Raw genomic sequence first — 17,302 nt, forward strand, 5'->3', positions numbered from 1 at the left:
ATGCCATCCATTGTTATACCTAGTAGGTAATATCGTCGTCGCCAATATGAGGAGGTGGTTATTGTGCCTTGTGGCAGTTAAACAGGCCAAAGACCGGTGTCTGAGAAACAGAGAGATAATTGCGCAGGAAAAAATGCAGTCGCTATTACTCGGAAGAAAAAGCAGTTGGTCGAATAAAATGTCATTTACTGTGTAGGCTTTATTTTTATACATTTTGTTGTTTTATACAGAAAACACAGAAGAATAGTGGCATTCGTAGAACTGATTACATTTTTTTTTATTTTTTTATCTGTATTAACGAGATTTTGGCTAGTTCATCTCGGGACCCACGCTTCACTTCCCTTCCGAAGGAAGAACTCACATTTTGCGAGTTTGTCGGGAGTGGGATTCGATCCCAGGTCCTCGGCGTGATAGTCAAGTGTTCTAACCATCACACCAGGTCCGCTCCACTAACTGATTACATTGATTGGTACATTTAATGGTACATTTAAATGTCCATTGCTACTGTGAAGAGGGATCACTGACAAACAGACGTCTCACTCTATTCACGTCTCATGGTTCCCTTTTTTTAGCGTTTAGTTCAAATATTATGTAGTTCGAAAATTGCTCACTCGCATCGTTTTTTTCTATTTGACTTTTACTCACTACCGCCACCCAGGGATGGGAACACTCACTTGCAAAAAGTTACACTCACTTGCTATTTTCTCTGCTCAGAAGCGTGCAATCAAAAAACAATGTATGGACGACTTTTGCTTTGTAGTTTTATCTAAAAGTTTGCCGAATAAAGTAGGGGTTGAACATGCATAGCAAAGTCGTAACAGAGCTGTGAAAGTAACTCTCCACGAGGTGAGTGTAATTTACATTCACCGTGTGGAGAGTTGCCTTCGCAGCTCTGTCACGACTTCGGTATGCGTGTGCGACTCCTCCTCTATTCGGCAAACTTTTAGATAAAACCACAAAGCAAAAGTCCTCCATACATTGTTTTTTGATTGCACGCTTCTGAGCTGAGAAAATAGCAAGTGAGTGTAACTCTTTGCAAGTGAGTGTTCCCATCCTTGCCGCCACCTTCGGTTCATAGCGGTTTGCAGAACACAGCGTGATAAGCAATAGTAGGCGATTATGTTTATGTAACGATACTTTTAATTGCACTTTATTGTAAGTGATACGTCTGTTTGTCTGTGTTACAATATTGAAGGAGCACAGACTGATTCAAAAACGATGATTTCAAATTTTGAATCAGACGAAAAACTCAAATTATATTTATTTAGGGTCTACCATCATTTTTTTTTCATTCGACTAATTCTTCAAATTATTTCTTGGACCGAGACAATTCTGAAGCAATTAGGAAATATGTATTTCAATTAAAAATAAAGGGTTTTTTAGTTTTTAAGAAAAACATTTTGTTTTCCTAGATTTTTATGGATAAATACTGGTAAAAAATGCTCGATGTATTAAGTGAGTTTTCTAATGGGATTTATAGAAGAGTTCCCGACATTTGGAGGAAGTATTCCATGTAGTAATTGTAAATTGTAATGGTTCTGGCAGAATTTATTTAAAAATCACTAATGGAAATATGTAGAGGAATTCATTAAACAAGAATTTAGTGTGGTATTACAAAGCCATGAGTTTATGGTGTTACCACAGAGAAACATACGTCACACTCTCATCGCTTCCCAACGGTCACCTTTTTAATGGTTGATTAAAATATTCAGTAGTAGGTCGATTGGTCACTCGCGGCGCTGGTATCGTTTTTGCTTCTGTTTGACGTTTACTCACTACCGCCATCTAGTGGCGGCCCGGTCAAGCACAGTACATTTAGCAATGGGCGATTACGTTTCCGTGACGATGTTTTTTAATGAAATTTGTTCTAAGTGTTACGTCTGTTTCTCTGTGGTGTTACGTTACCAAGAGCCTCAGAGGCCATGAAAAAACCTCCAGAAAAAAAACTGAATAATTTGTAATGCTAGGACCTCAAACGGAATCACTTAATTAATTTTCGTGCAGTGCATTATTTTTCCTTGCATTTGATTTGACGTTTCTTCCCAGCAAGTGTGCAACAATTGGTGATTTACCCTATGAGTAAATTTTAAATTGATCAAATTCAATCAGATCAAAGTTTTTAGGTGCTCTTTGAGGTCCCAAACAACTGTGCAAAATTTGGGCATGAATGATTTAGCCTACATTTTGCTCATCGCAATTGAAGTTTGCATGGGATTTTACATGGGAAAACATACGTTTCGTATTTTTCTTGAAAGTTGTTCAAAATTGTCCTATACCATATAACCGCCAATGTAAATTGTAGCCCAGGATGTGTCTTTGTCAGAGACCGTAAAACGATTCGATGCATGTAGAAAAAGATATCGTCCTCATAATGCTAGAACTAGGTAACTCGAAAATCAAGGTTTCTTGAAAAACGAGTTTGAAATTTTTACATTTTTTCATGAAGTTGTTCCAAAGGTATGAAGCCTTAAAAATCATACTTTTTCAGCATTGATTGCTAATTTAGCTTCTACTCTTTCTGTTACAAGAGAAAATTTTGAACTAGTTTGGTTTAAACCTTTGAAAAAACAATAAAGGGTTGAAAAATTGTCGAGTTACAACCTACAGGGGATAGACAAAATGATCGGGACAGGCAAAATTTTCACTTGTCAAAAAATGTTCAACTAGCTGTAACTTTTCGAAAAGTGCATCAAATATTTTACTGTAAGTTCATCAACTAGTTGTGTATCAGTGGCCCAAATTTGGGAAAGATCGGGCCATTCTCCACGAAGTTATAAAGATTCTTGGAGAAGATTAAATTATCCGATAGCCAACTTTGTGCTGTTATATCTCCGGATTCAATGAACCGAAAGCAATGAAATTTTGACCATTTATGACTGTATAATGAGCTATGAAGAACCGTTGATGCAACTTTAAATTCTCAACATGGAAGAAAATTATAACGATTAGATTAGAACAGAACTAGTTAGTGAACTAACAGTAAACATTTGAGAATATTCGATGCACTTTTCGAAAAGTTACAGCTAGTTGAACATTTTTTGAAAAGTGAAAATTTTGCCTGTCCCGATCATTTTGTCTATCCCCTGTACTGCCGTGAATCGCAAGTCAGTCCCATCTGCATTTTGGGTGAAATTGAGTTAATGGCCGTTTTCGATCTTTCTTCGGATGATCTTTCAGCTGCGTGAATAAAATTATATAGTTCGTTCAGTAAAATTGAAAAACAACACCAAGTCAGATTGTCCCATAATGAAATGTAATCGCAAGTCAGTCCCATTACGAACTTCTGTACCCTTCAGTACAAAACCTAACACTGTTCAAGCCAGTTTTATGTTTTTCACTGTTACGTTTTCATGTTTGTAGCAATGTGTGAAAGTTTCATGATGATCGCAGAGGTTTTAAATTCATGGTGATTTTTTGAAGTTTCGTAAAGAAGTCGAATTTGAAAACTTTAGAGTCCATTTTCTCATTGCCTACTTTTTACAGATGGGACTGACTTGCGATTCACGGCAGTGTAGTTATAGCACTCACAATCCAACATAAATAATGGAGAAGATGTTCTGAGATAGCGAGTTTTGCCACTAATCATATCGTACTTTTCAGTTTTCTTGTTGTAATATGCAAATTAAAAAGGTTCCACTTATTGAAATTAACGTGCGAATACTGAATTTGTTAGGATACCTGCTATATCTCCACAAGATACATCAAAATATTCATGAAATAATCGTCTACGAACAATCAATTTTTTTTAGCCAAATCAATGAAAGTAAAATATTTCAAATCTTCATTTAAATGATTTTTAATCTACTAACAAAAGAATATCAAGTAACATTTACATCGCCAAGCATCATATAGCTTTTAACCTGTGCGACTGAAAATAGTTATGATTTTCCTAATTATATGCTACACAGAGATACCTAGTTTTGAAAATGATGAACATTTTTGTCGTTCATAATTGTAATTCATTGGTCTTCGGATATATTATAGAGCTTAAAAAGCTCGATATAATGGTATATTCAACTCAAAAACGTCAAATTTCGAGTTTTCTAGTTCTAGCATTAAGGGGACGATATACTCTTGACAATTCTGGCCTAAAAATAAGAATTTATCATTGATGTTTTTCCTTTACGTGTTAAATGTTAAGCACACTCAGACGATCTGTAGGTTATAACTTTTCTCACAAGTCTCGGATCGCTTTGCGATCTTTGGCAAAGTTTTTCAGGACATCTGATACTATTCTTTTACATAATCGGTTACATACTTTCAGTTTCAGTATAATTTTATTCTTTTATTAGGAAATCCCAAGATGGCCGTCACAATGACCGACTTTTGCACTTAAGGAGTGTATCGTAAAGTAGTTGAAAATGTTTACAATAGCCTCAAAAATAGTTTAATACAACTTTTAAGTAATTTTATTTTTGGAGATACTGTATAAATCCTTAAAAAAAGAAATGGCTTTTATGATTTTCTTAGAATGTTCTTTTAACTGGGTTTTTAACCTAGATTACTGAACGCATGTTTTTAAATTTTTGCACACCTTCTAAAAAAATGAAATTGCAAAAAAAGTTCGATAATGTTCGAAAAATGTTAACTTTTTTGTGCAAATATAATAAGCTCCAGAATCCTCATGATATAGGCAAAATATTTTTTTCAAGAAAAATCTCCACTGCATTTAAGCGCAATTCTTAAAAATGAAAAAAGGCCATTTTTGAGAAACCCTTTTTTTCTATGCTCCTCCAAATCATGTTTACGCAAATAAAAAATACATAAAATGAAAAATTCGCTTTTTTTATATATCTTCTATATATATATATATATATATAAAAATGCAGTGGCATACGTGGGACCGCGCATAACTTGCGAACGGATTGTCCGATTTGGGTCGTCTGAGTTTTGTTCTGTTAGTTTTCACCCAAGGAAGGTTTATGAGGCAAAAACGTGGAAAAATTGAGAGTTTTTGAAAATCGGGTTTTCCTACATTTAGAACGGGGACTTGGAGTCAGGCCCGGATTTAAGGGGGGGCAAAGGGGGCAGGTGCCCCGGGCCCCCCGATTGAGGAGGCCCCCCAAAAATCCCGAAGCACTAAATATATTTAGTTCTACGAAACCATGTAAAATGCACTTATCATAGACTAGTTTTAATTAGGTTTCTTAAGGTATCCTGATTATTTCATAATCTAAATTTGGACTTGGGAGCAAATGAAAATCCTAAACTTCATAATTTATGGTGCACTGGAACTATTTTAAGAATGCATTTACAATTTTTGTTTGATTTTTTCTTCAGTATGAGCTACCATTTTAAAACCATTAAACTGTTTTGCCCAAATTAATTCATGAATGCAAAATAATTTGGCCTTTTCATCGGAAATTAAAAAAATATACAAACAATGGAGTTGTTAAGTATTGAAGTGTATTTCCAAGAATGACTATGTTGAGGAATTAGTTTTAATACTTGATTGCAGGAAATTCATCTCTAGGTATACAGTATTCAACAATTAGAAAAAAAAGATGATTCTTGCTTTTTTGGTGTGCGCCAGTTTCTCTAAAACCTCGTGGAAGTTTGTATTTGGCTCAAAAGAAAATTTAAAAGTGTTTCTAAACAATACAAAAGTTTTTCAAAGTAAATTGAACGATATTTGTGGATCAACAGAAATGGCATTTCATTGATAATTTAATAATTCAATCGCTTATTTGACAATGATTATGCGTACATCTGCTGATTATACAAAAACAATTAAACCCATCTGCATCATGTTCGTCGAGGACAGATGTTATCATGGGAAAGGTATGATATTGATTCCTGGAGATGTTTGGGAAATTCGGATCAATTTTGCGAACATAGTTTCCAAAAATATCTCGGATCAGTCGTTATACTTATCTGTATTTTAGGGTTCATGGACGTTTTCGATTTTTTGACTACATTTTCCTCCTAAAGCCCTAACACAAAGATAAACTTTTTATAGAACATCGAAGATACGCAACATTTGGCCTGAATATTTCAAAGAACAATACTACATCATAAAAGCATTTGAAAAGAAATTAAAGAAACGTAAATATAGTTTATTGCATTGCTAACTGGACTGCGACAGAGTGCGGAATCTTAAATAAAAGTGCGATATTGCATCAAATCGTTCCGGTGTCTTCACCGCACTCATTCATCATGAGCTAATGAATAAGTGCGGTGAAGACACTGGAACGATCTGACAACAAATCGCACTTTTATTTGAGATTCCGCCCTTCCTCGTCGCACTTTTAACTGCGCAATGCGCAATATATGAATTAACAAAACAAATGCGTAACAGTAGCATAGTTTCTTCTGAAATCACAAAAAAATAGTTAAAAAATCGAATTACACAACATTGACAAAAAAAAGTTAATGCATGGTTTATATCTTAAAAACTTTGCTTTTGGGGGCCCACTCTATAGGGTTTGCCCCGGGCCCCCGAAGCCTAAATCCGGCACTGCTTGGAGTCGACTAGGAACTTGAAACGTCAAAAAACGCAGTAGGCAAGACAAAGTTTGCCGGGGACAGCTAGTAAGGTATGTTTTTTTATTTATGGACGAGTAAGTTAGAGCAAAAAATAGAATTTTAAAACCTTTTAAGATATTGAAAGAAGAACTTCAAAGTTTGACAAAAAATAGACGTTTTTTGGAGTGGACCATTTTGTAGATATAGGAGATTTTTCTATCGAAAATATGAATTTTGAAAGTCGGTGTTTAATGATATGTTATGTGTACATAACTGTTGACATGCATAAATGTTTTCCAGATTTTTAACGTACAAATTTTATTCGCTGCTGATTTTTGAAATGTTGAAAAATCTTAACAAAATTGCATTTTGTGCAGATTTTTATTTTGTGAGGTGTATTCATTTAACCATATTTTCAATAATACTAAACATTTTCCAATTTTTTTCAAGCTGTTCTTAACCCTAAAAGGGATACCTGGGGTCCATTGGACCTCAGGCGCCTTTCAGAGCTCGTCTTTGATGGAACACACTCAGCGAGGTGACGAAACTGAGGCCATGAAGGTATCCCTTTTAGGGTTAATTTAACCATATTGTGAAGATTTTTTAGAAGAACCGAAATGAAAAGACCAACCCAGTTTCGAGATATAGCATCCTGAACATTTTCAACTACTTTCCGATACACTCCTTACTCACGATTTTGAGCGCAGAACACTCATTTAAAACTAAACCAGTGCACTGGATATTCTTATATTATGTTTATTACAAGAGAGCCAGAGAAAATAAAAATTACACTGTCGTTATAAGTTGACTTGTTGTGCACTTGAAGTTCTGGTGCAATACTGAGCAGGGATTTCATGACGTTTGTCCTCAAGGTGTTCGCAAACAATTTTGCTAATATGTTTGATGCTGTCAGAGCCAGATTTAGAGAGGGGCAGGGCCTCGGACCCCCACATTTTAGCCCCACCCCCCCCCCACAAAGTTTAACTTCACGAGAAAAATGTGAAGCAATAAAACAAAAGTAGTGCAAGAAACTTCACATTACTGTGCAAGATTTATGTGATATGCTGTGATTCTTTTGAGAAAGACCGCAACAATTTGTTCAGCTAATTATGCAATTTGATTTTTTTTCCCTCCTATTATCATTTACTTTTATTTGTGCAACTCTGCCTTGCATCGCATATCTGTCCCATTTGCATAGGAAATCCAGCAAAGATGGGACTGATATGCGATTCACGGCAGAAGTTTTCAAAATGAATTACCGGACTAAATTCTAGAAGAACTCCAAAACTCTATAAATTAAAGAGTCAAATAGTTCCTGCTGATTTTTTTTTCTCTTTCTAAAGTTTTTGGAAACTTTTTGAAGAATTTTCCAAAAGTTCATGTAATAATTGAAGTTTTTTTTTATTTTGAAAGTGTTATTGGATCTTATGAGTTTGATTTTACTGATACAGCTTATGCCTTACTCAAATTGGAGAGTACCAAACGTGTTGAAACATATTTTAGAAGAAGGCTAGCATGAATTTAAGGCAGGTTTTTTTTATTCCTTGTTAGGTATCTAAGTCACTGCGACCAGTTGATAGATCTATTGTGACATATGCCCCATTTTTATTTAGCTTTGTCAAGTCGAAGTATCACCATTGGTATTGGTAATAATCAGACTTTGACCAGAAGCGATATCCCAACACGGTGCCAGGTTACTTTGTTAAGTACCAGTCCGAATTTCTTGAGATGAGTGATTTGTTTACTAACATAAGGATGAATACATGACAAACTCCTGATAAAATCCGTAGATTCCTTGAGAAGATTGCAGAAGAAATTTGTGAAGAAATTGACTATAAATTTGTGTGGGTTTTCCGGTAAAGATTTTCAAGAAATTTAAATTATATTGGAAATAAGTCAGAAGATCCATCAGGAACTTATCATGGATTCCCGCTAAAACTTTTTTGACATTTACTTATAGAATTTGCTATTTGATTTAAGAATTTAGTGAAAAAATCTTTTGGAAAGCCACCAGAGCCATAACAGTCGAGTTAGTGTTCGGTACTTTTTTGACGCAAATGGATCAGCAGAACTCGATAGTTGCTAATGGTGTCGATTTTGTTTGTCATAATGTTTTGTTATTAATAAGTTCAGTAAAATATCATTATGAACGTAATAGTTATGATCTGACTAACCATTCAAGTTACCTAACTGTATTGGAACATAAAACACTGATAGTTGCTGGTTGTGTCATAGGAAATGAAAAGTGCTTGTAAGTTTTCCTACGCCGCAGAAACTTTTGATAAGAGAAATAAAACAACAGCACAACCCTATCCGCACATTGTGCCCCTGTCCATAGTGAGAGTGACGCGACTCGAAGTCTAAACTATGATAACGAGACCGGACGGGGGAACAACATTCACGTGGCCTCCAAAACAATGAACAAAGTGCAAAATCGACGTTCAAGCGATTGCTGTTAGCAATTCGTCACGCGGCACAGCGCAGACGAATCACGTGATTCCTGCTTAAGTTTCTTTTCGTGTTTTGATGCGGTCATCTAAAAGTTATCTTTTTTCACGTTGCTAGTTGCTGACTGGTTGAATGACATCAATGAATGCTACTCCAGTCATGACAAGGCTCTGGCTATTTCGCGGGTTATTTTTCGTAGATTAAATTAAGGTCAATAAAACTCAATGACTTTGGAATGGAAACCCAAACAGATGGAATGTATGGACATTGGACATATTCCTTTCAAATTTGTGATTCGGAAACCTTTGAAACGCCACACCAAGTTTGTATGGACGCTCGGTTTTGATTATTAGTGAATATACCTTGTTGTGATCCCCATTTTTTATCATGATTATTTAATTCTTCGAAGTTCTGCACAAAAAAGGTCAAACATTACCTTTTAAATTAAAAATTCACATGTAGTTTCTTCAGACAATATTTGTCAGCAAAATAAAGGATCGATCGCAAAAATGGGGATTCTTGAATATGTAGGGTCTGGAACCATTTAGGCAGACGGACTTACAGGGGATACTCAAAATAACTGGGACAGGTGAAATTTTCAATTCTCAAAAAATGTTCAGCTAGCTGTAATTTTTCGAAAAGGGCATCAAATATTCTCAAATTTTTACTGTAAGTTCATCAACTTGTTGTGTATCAGTGGTCAAAATTTGAGAAGGATCGGGCCATTCTACACAAAGTTATAAAGGTTCTAGAAAAAGGTATAATTTTCCGATAGCCAATTTTGAGCTGTTATATCTCCGGATTCAATGAACCGAATGCAATGAAATTTTGATCATTTATGACTCATTTAATGAGCTATTTAGAACATTAGACTAAACTTAAAATTCTTCACACGAAAGAAAATTATTTCGATTAGATTATTTTTCTAATATAACACCAATTTTTTCAAAACTTTATCATCGTTTCAAAATTCGAAATAGTAATTATAGTTCATTTAAATTCCCTCTAATTGAATTGAATATATTTATGCTTCAAAGAAAAGCAACCAAATAGCCTTCATTAAATTTAAAAACCAATGGGATGCATATGAAAAATAGATAAATTTACTGAAAAAACATGGAATAAATGAAATCGCCATAACTTTTTTTCTTATTAATAATTTCAAATTTAGGCAACTGTTTTTCAAAGTTCATTATTTAAGTCATAAATGATCAAAATTTCATTGCATTCGGTTCATTGAATCCGGAGATATAGCAGCTCAAAATTGGCTATTTTAAAATTATACCTTTTTCTAGAACCTTTATAACTTTGTGTAGAATGGCCCGATCCTTCCCAAATTTTGATCACTGATACACAAGTTGATGAACTTACAGTAAGAATTTGAGAATATTTGATGCCCTTTTCGAAAAGTTACAGCTAGCTGAACATTTTTTGAGAATTGAAAATTTCACCTGTCCCAGTTATTTTGAGTATCCACTGTAAGTCCGTCTGCCTAAATGGTTCCAGACCCTACATATTCAAGAATCCCCATTTTTGCGATCGATCCTTTATTTTGCTGACAAATATTGTCTGAAGAAACTACATGTGAATTTTTAATTTAAAAGGTAATGTTTGACCTTTTTTGTGCAGAACTTCGAAGAATGAAATAATCATGATAAAAAATGGGGATCACAACAAGGTACATTCACTAATAATCTAATCTAATCTAATCTAATAGCGAACATTTTTTGAAAAGTGAAAATTTTGCCTGTCCCAGTTATTTTGAGTATCCCCTGTATATTGGGCGCTTGCTGCTATAAATCAGTCAAAATACCCTCGCGTTTACTATTCCTGCTATATCCGAATTGCGTTTGATTTAAACAAGAAACTACTTAGGACGATGCAATGAAGCTCTTTTGGAAAAAAAAACAAGTGATTGAAAATCTGTGTCATTTTGAGACGCCAAATGTTGAGATTGAGCCTTTCGCAACGTCAAAGTTTTCAAGTTTTTCAAGTTTTCACGCTTTTGTATTTTGTAAAACACGTAGAAAAATGTCGCTTTATGTGTTTAGCAATAGCGTGGTGCTGGTGGTGATGGCCAACCGCGCGGAAGGTTAAAAACCTTTGAATAACTTTTTGAATTGAGAGTTAAAAAAAAGTTGCTTAGGGGAAAAGGTAGATATTGAATGCTACAAAAGTGCTCGGAACAAAGTAAGTCTGAGATGGTCATGTTTTGGTCAAGTTTTTTACGAATGTCTCCAGGTATAAATATGGCTTCTTCGTCAAAGTTTTTTTATATTAAGTAATTGACATTTTGACCTTTCGTAAATTTATTCTCTGGAGTGTCAATTGTTTGGGGTGCCTAACAGGAGAGTAAAAACCATTTAACCATAGCTTAAATGCATCAGCTCAGTTTTAGAGCTGAAATTTTCCGAGTTTTGTTGTAATGGCAACTTTTGTTGTATATGTATGATCAAAACAAAAAAAAATCGTTATTATTTTTGTTTCTAGAGCAAGATGTAGTTGTCGTCTTCGCATTTCAACCAAAAAATCTTTGGAAATCGTAATACACTTTCCGTAATCACACAAAGAGAGGATCGATGAAGAGAATTCGAAAATGTCAGTTAGGCCCTAATGAAGAATCAGTGTCGATATACAATTATACATGCAATTTAGGGTCAGCCAGTTGAATACAATGACTCATTAGTATATTAAATTTATTCATTTGCTACGTTTTAATGCCTTCAAGTGAATGGAAATTGCTATATAAAAATATGTCATAGACGAATTGATATAAAGTGTCATTATGTACGTAAGAAACTAATTATTTTTAATGTTATAGTGCGAAACCTATAACATGAAAATGAAACTTGAGGATTCTTATAACATAGAATGAATACATAATTCTACTGACTCAATTCTGAAAAAAATACCAATGGCGTATATATACGAATATGAACAGTTCAATGCACCCCATTCAGTATTATCACACTGACTGGGAGAAGCCAGTAAAACGTATTTATGACTTATGAGGCCAAGGGCAAATGCCTAATATCTAGTTCATGACGTAAAACATCACTCATATAACCATGAATAGTTGATGGTCGGGCATACGCCCATTCGTCAAAGCTCGTTTGCGCAACGAACTGAGGCAGGATGTAAGGATGACTCACGCACAATTTCAAGTAGTGGCGCCACGTGAAAACCAAACTGCCTAGCAGTCGCATCGAATACGCATAGCAACATCACGATGTTATGATTGCAGCTGCTTGCACATTATTATCTATACAATTAGGTACTTACCCATACAACGGCCTAAGCCACAAGAAGAAAAATTGTTTTGCGCTCCTCTAGAAAAAGTTGTTTTTCTCGTTCTGCCACAGAAAATATCCACCAGTTGGTCTATTGAACCAAGTCAAATGAAACAAATCGGGCAACTTAAAAATCACTGACACTGTTCGCAAAGTGTTTATAGTTCATCTACACAACCGTTTCTAACGTGTGTAGTAGGCAAATAATGCAACTATTTTTATTAGCTGCTTCTGCTACAATTCACTGCACTTGCACACTATATCCAAGATAAAGCCACTCTGCCAGACGATCTGATCCGTCCAATCGCTTGAGCGCGACTGCTTTGTCCAACTTGAGAGTACGGAGGAGGCCTCGACAACTTATATAGAGTTCGGCTCGCGGGTCGGACAATACCAGTCCACACGTCTGCACCCTTCGCACTAACACCGTAATCCGTTCTGGCCTTATCTCTCGTTCACTGGTACAGTTGACCGTATACCAACAAACAACGTGTGACGAAAGTGGTATGTATAGCTCAAGAAAACTCGTATATGCTCATACCTCCGGATGCTGTACGATCAGATGATCTTGGACGACGTTGGACCGTTCTACCTTCAAGTAGCGTCCCTTGTCTTGTTTGGTACAGTGATGGAAGGCTCGATCACGCGTCCTCCTTACAGAGTATTCGTTGAACAGCTGAAACAAAATAAAAACAAGAAATGTGTAAATACCCTGCGGGGTGGTGGTGTGAAATGTAAACAAGCCCACATCACGTTGAGCTCAATACGAAATAAAAATGCGACATAGCTGCAGTTCCGTTATTATTGCTATTACTCGTGTTGTCGTCGAAGTCACCTTTATTATCATGACACGAACAAGAGTGGGCATATTGTATAGTCATATCTATAGTACCTATATCTACTCAACTTCAATAAATTGTTTTCAATCTCCACACATGATAACGTTATTCTCTAGTTGCTAAGAAACTCCTACAAACTTTGTCATATCCATACAATTACCTCCGATGTAGGTTGTTTATTTGCGCCATTGCGTAAATGGCAAATTCCTAATATTCTTTCTTATCTGGATGATTCCACTCAATCATGAAGATTTCACCAGACACTTTCTGTTTCGTATCAGATCACGCATTATTCTCGCTGATGATGCTATATGTGTGAATAAATCAACAACACTATTTGCATTACATATCATTGCTTATGACTCATAGTGTTACAGATACCTATACGTTAATATTTAAACGTTGCATTTTGTTTCAAAAATATTGTTCCTTATTAGAATTCCAACTAAATGATAGATACCCTGATAAAAAATATCATAAAAATCCGATAAATTTTATTGTTACAACACCATTTTTTCGAAAAATATTCACCATTAAACGTATTGAAATTTACACAGCACACTCACCATCACTCCTATTGTTCTATACCATTCGGCGGATGGTAAATGGCAGTTTTACAATAAAAAATGGTGGTCGTTATGTATCTTAACCATAAAATTTTGAGAAAATTTTCATACACTTTTTCGCGAAAAACAATAGAATGTTTTGTGTTTTTATGAGACATTTTTGGGGCAATTTTCAAAAGAAAACAATATATCTTAATGTTTTGCCTTTCTCGTACACCAAGTGTACTGGAAAGGCTATATGTTCACTCCAAAAATGACTTTTTGATAGGAGGCTCGGAGGGTCGAGTCACATATACCAATCAACTCAGCTCGACGAATTGAGGTGATGTCTGTATGTGTGTATGTATGTGTGTATGTATGTGTGTGTGTGTACAAAAAAACTCACATCACTTTTTGGCAGTAAACTTCAACCGATTTTAATGACCGACGGTTTATTCGACGCGGAATCTGGTCCCATTGTTTCCTATTGAAAATGGTTCGGGTCGGTCCAGCCGTTCCGGAGTTATGGCCATTTAGGTGTTCCGGAACGGTACCCCAGGAAGGGACCAGATATGAAAATGCATCAAACCTATGCATGCGACACATCAAACCACGGCATTTTCGATAACCTGATGAGCGGTAAGCAGAAAAATAGTCTAGGACCATATCTGAACCGGTAGTGTTCCGGAACCGGTTCCGGGTGTCCCGCCGGAAGTGGCAAATATCAAAGTGAACCAAACCCATGCATGAAACACATCAAACCACGGTATTTTCGATAACCTGATGAGCGGTAAGCAGGAAAATAGTCTCAGACCATATCTGAACCGGTAGTGTTCCCGAACCGGTTCTGGGCGTCCCGCTGGAAGTAGCCAAATATACAATTGTACCAAACCCGTGCAAGCGACACATCAAACCACGGCATTTTAGATGACCTGATGGACAATGAGCAGGAAAATCATCTCAGACCATATCTGAACCGGTAGTGTCCCGGAACCGGTTCTAGGCGTTCCACTGGAAGTGGTCATAAATACAATTGAACCAAACCCATGCATGCGACACATCAAACCACGGCATTTTCGATGACCTGGTGGACAACGAGCAGGAAAACCATCTCAGACCATATCTGAACCGGTAGTGTTCCGAAACCGATTCTAGTCGTCCCGCTAGAAGTGGCCAAATATACAATTGAACCAAACCCATGCATGCGGCACATCAAACCACGGCATTTTCGATGACCTGATGGATAATGAGCAGGAAAATCATCTCAGACCATATATGAACCGGTAGTGTTCCGGAACCGGTTCTAGGCGTCCCGCTGGAAGTGGCCAAATATACAATTGAACCAAACTCATACATGCGACACATCAAACCACGGCATTTTCGATGACCTGATAGACAATGAGCAGGAAAACCATCTCAGACCATATATGAACCAGTAGTGTTCCGGAACCCGTTCCAGGGTTCCCGCCGAAGTGGTTAAATCTGAAAAAGAAACAAACCCGTACATGCGTCACATCAAATAGCGGCTTTTTATATTACCTAATGAACGGCCAGCAAGTGTTTCGGAATCGGTTTTGAGTGGCCGGAAGAGGCCAAATGTAAAAGTAAACCAAAGCCAGGCATGTGACACATCAAATCGTGTCTTTTGCGATAACCTGATGAACAGTTAGCTAGAAAATAGCCTTACGTCTCACTAAAGACAAACGGTAGTGTTCCGGAATTGGTTCTGAGAGTCCCATCGAAATCCTTCAATTTGCAGCGTTTTTGGTTAACCGATGAGCAGTTGACAAGACAATAATGTTAGGCCATATTTGGTTCAGCCGGTAGTTACCCGGAATCAGATACGGGTAGTTAAATGTAAAACTTAACCAAACCCAAGGATGCGGTACATCAAATCACGACCAGTCTTGTAAACATTCGACACTTTTCCCAACTTTCTTTTCGTTGCCGCAGTCGGGTGTCAGTCGGCTTTGTTACATTCGTGCGCTATCGTTACCTCTTACCTACACACAACACGAGCAGAAGAACGAAGATCAATAAACATAAGAAAGGGTCAAATCAATGTCATCTGACACGATGACATGTGTCTTTACGCATAGATTTTCAGCCAATTCCGATTATGAATGTTAATATTAGTTTATTATTGCATGTTGCATTGAATACGACACACATATGGGCAACATAGCTCTTATTATGGAAGAAGACAGGAATAACAAAAGCCGAACCGTCTCCCGAAGCCGCTATCGTGGTGAAGTGCATTCGTTTGACATTTTTGTTTTGATCAGTAGTTTGATTGCTTGTGTTGCGAATGTTGGAGACAAAGGAGGCCGAATATCGACGAAAAGGTTCAAATGACTGTGATCTCTAACAAGACTGATCATGACTTATCGACAACCTGATGGAAAAATAGGGTCAGACCTCATTAGATTTCCGGTAGTGTTGCGGGTTCAGCTGTGGCTTCGAAAGTGGTTAGAAGTAAAAGTGAAGCATTCATGCGATATGTCAAATCGCGGTGATTAGGTAAAGGTGAATAAATAGCAATAAAATGTTCTCAGACCATAATTGGGACAACCGGTAAGTGTCATGGTCCATGACTCATGGAATCAGATCCGGCTATCCCACCGGAAATTACCAAATATAAAAATGAACCAAACCCATTCATACGACACATCAGATCGCAGATTTTTTGATAATCTAATGAACAGTTATCTAGAAAATAGCCTTAGATCACATTAGAGACTAGCTGTTGTGTAGCAGACCAACGTTCATGTGAAAAAATGTGGCTTTGTTTAATGGCCTGATAAACATTAGGTATGAACAACAGTGACGAATAGGTCTAAGTTCTCATTATATGCGAAAAAAATATAGACAAAACTAAAGCGATCTCATCAAATCGTACCATTTCAGATTCCTAAGGTGTAAATTTATAGCAGGATGGGTCAACGTTGAATGGAAAAATAAGAATTTGATCGCGTCTAAAGGAGATGGTGGCTGTTTTAATGAATTTTGAGCTCTAAAACTACGTAAAATAAGTGTATTTGGTATGGGAAATATGTTCGGAGTCCACCAGAGTATCCAAGATAGCGGTCCAAAGTCCAAGATAATGGCCCAGTGTTCAAGTTAGTGCCTATTTTATAGGATTTTCAATTCTTGCATTATGGGCATATTTTGTATGAAAATATGTCCAGAATTCAAAATTTGTAACCAGAAAACCCAAGCTATGCGCTGTTTTACAAGGTCTGCAATATGACTATAGTTTGAATGGGGAAGAATGCCGGTCTTCGTCCAAAACTGGTAACCAGAAAATCATAAACGACATGCCAAAATTCAATACGGCGACTTTTTTATGTAATTGTAGGTGCAGAGTCCAAAAATGAATACCAGAACATCCAAGATGGTGTCTCAATGTTCAAGATGGCGGTTAGTTTAGTTGGGGTAGATATCCGGAGTCATAAAATGATGACCGGAAAATCTAAAATGACGTTTCTAAATTTTGCGGCTTCATGACACTTGTTTGGTTTGAGTTTTGGATCGTTGTCTTATATTTTCTGAATATTAGATGTTATGCTAATATAAAATGTATCCATATTGAGTAGATTTAGCAAGCAGTTTTCATTTTGTATTTATGTCAATGTCATCAACATGTCGCTCGAGTTTTGTTGAAAGGATATTTTAAAGCACGAGAAAGGCACCATCACCGCTAGGTGGATTAATT

The 17,302-nt window shown here is 36.4% G+C and overlaps 2 protein-coding genes across 2 annotated transcripts in view; one reads left to right on the top strand and one right to left on the bottom strand.

The window, feature by feature from the left end:
* The window catches only part of LOC134291769 (uncharacterized), a 582,206-nt gene that overhangs the window by 474,621 nt on the left and 90,283 nt on the right, over positions 1–17,302 (top strand). The window lies entirely within an intron of this gene.
* LOC115264689 (uncharacterized) overlaps positions 1–17,302 on the bottom strand; it is a 36,910-nt gene that overhangs the window by 3,513 nt on the left and 16,095 nt on the right. Inside the window, exon 2 of the mRNA XM_029868672.2 lies at positions 12,196–12,879. The gene's annotated coding sequence lies outside the window, so the exon portion shown is untranslated. The remainder of the gene's footprint in view (positions 1–12,195; positions 12,880–17,302) is intronic.

This window comes from Aedes albopictus, chromosome 3 (genome assembly GCF_035046485.1).
Source record: "Aedes albopictus strain Foshan chromosome 3, AalbF5, whole genome shotgun sequence".
NCBI classification, from domain to species: domain Eukaryota; kingdom Metazoa; phylum Arthropoda; class Insecta; order Diptera; family Culicidae; genus Aedes; species Aedes albopictus.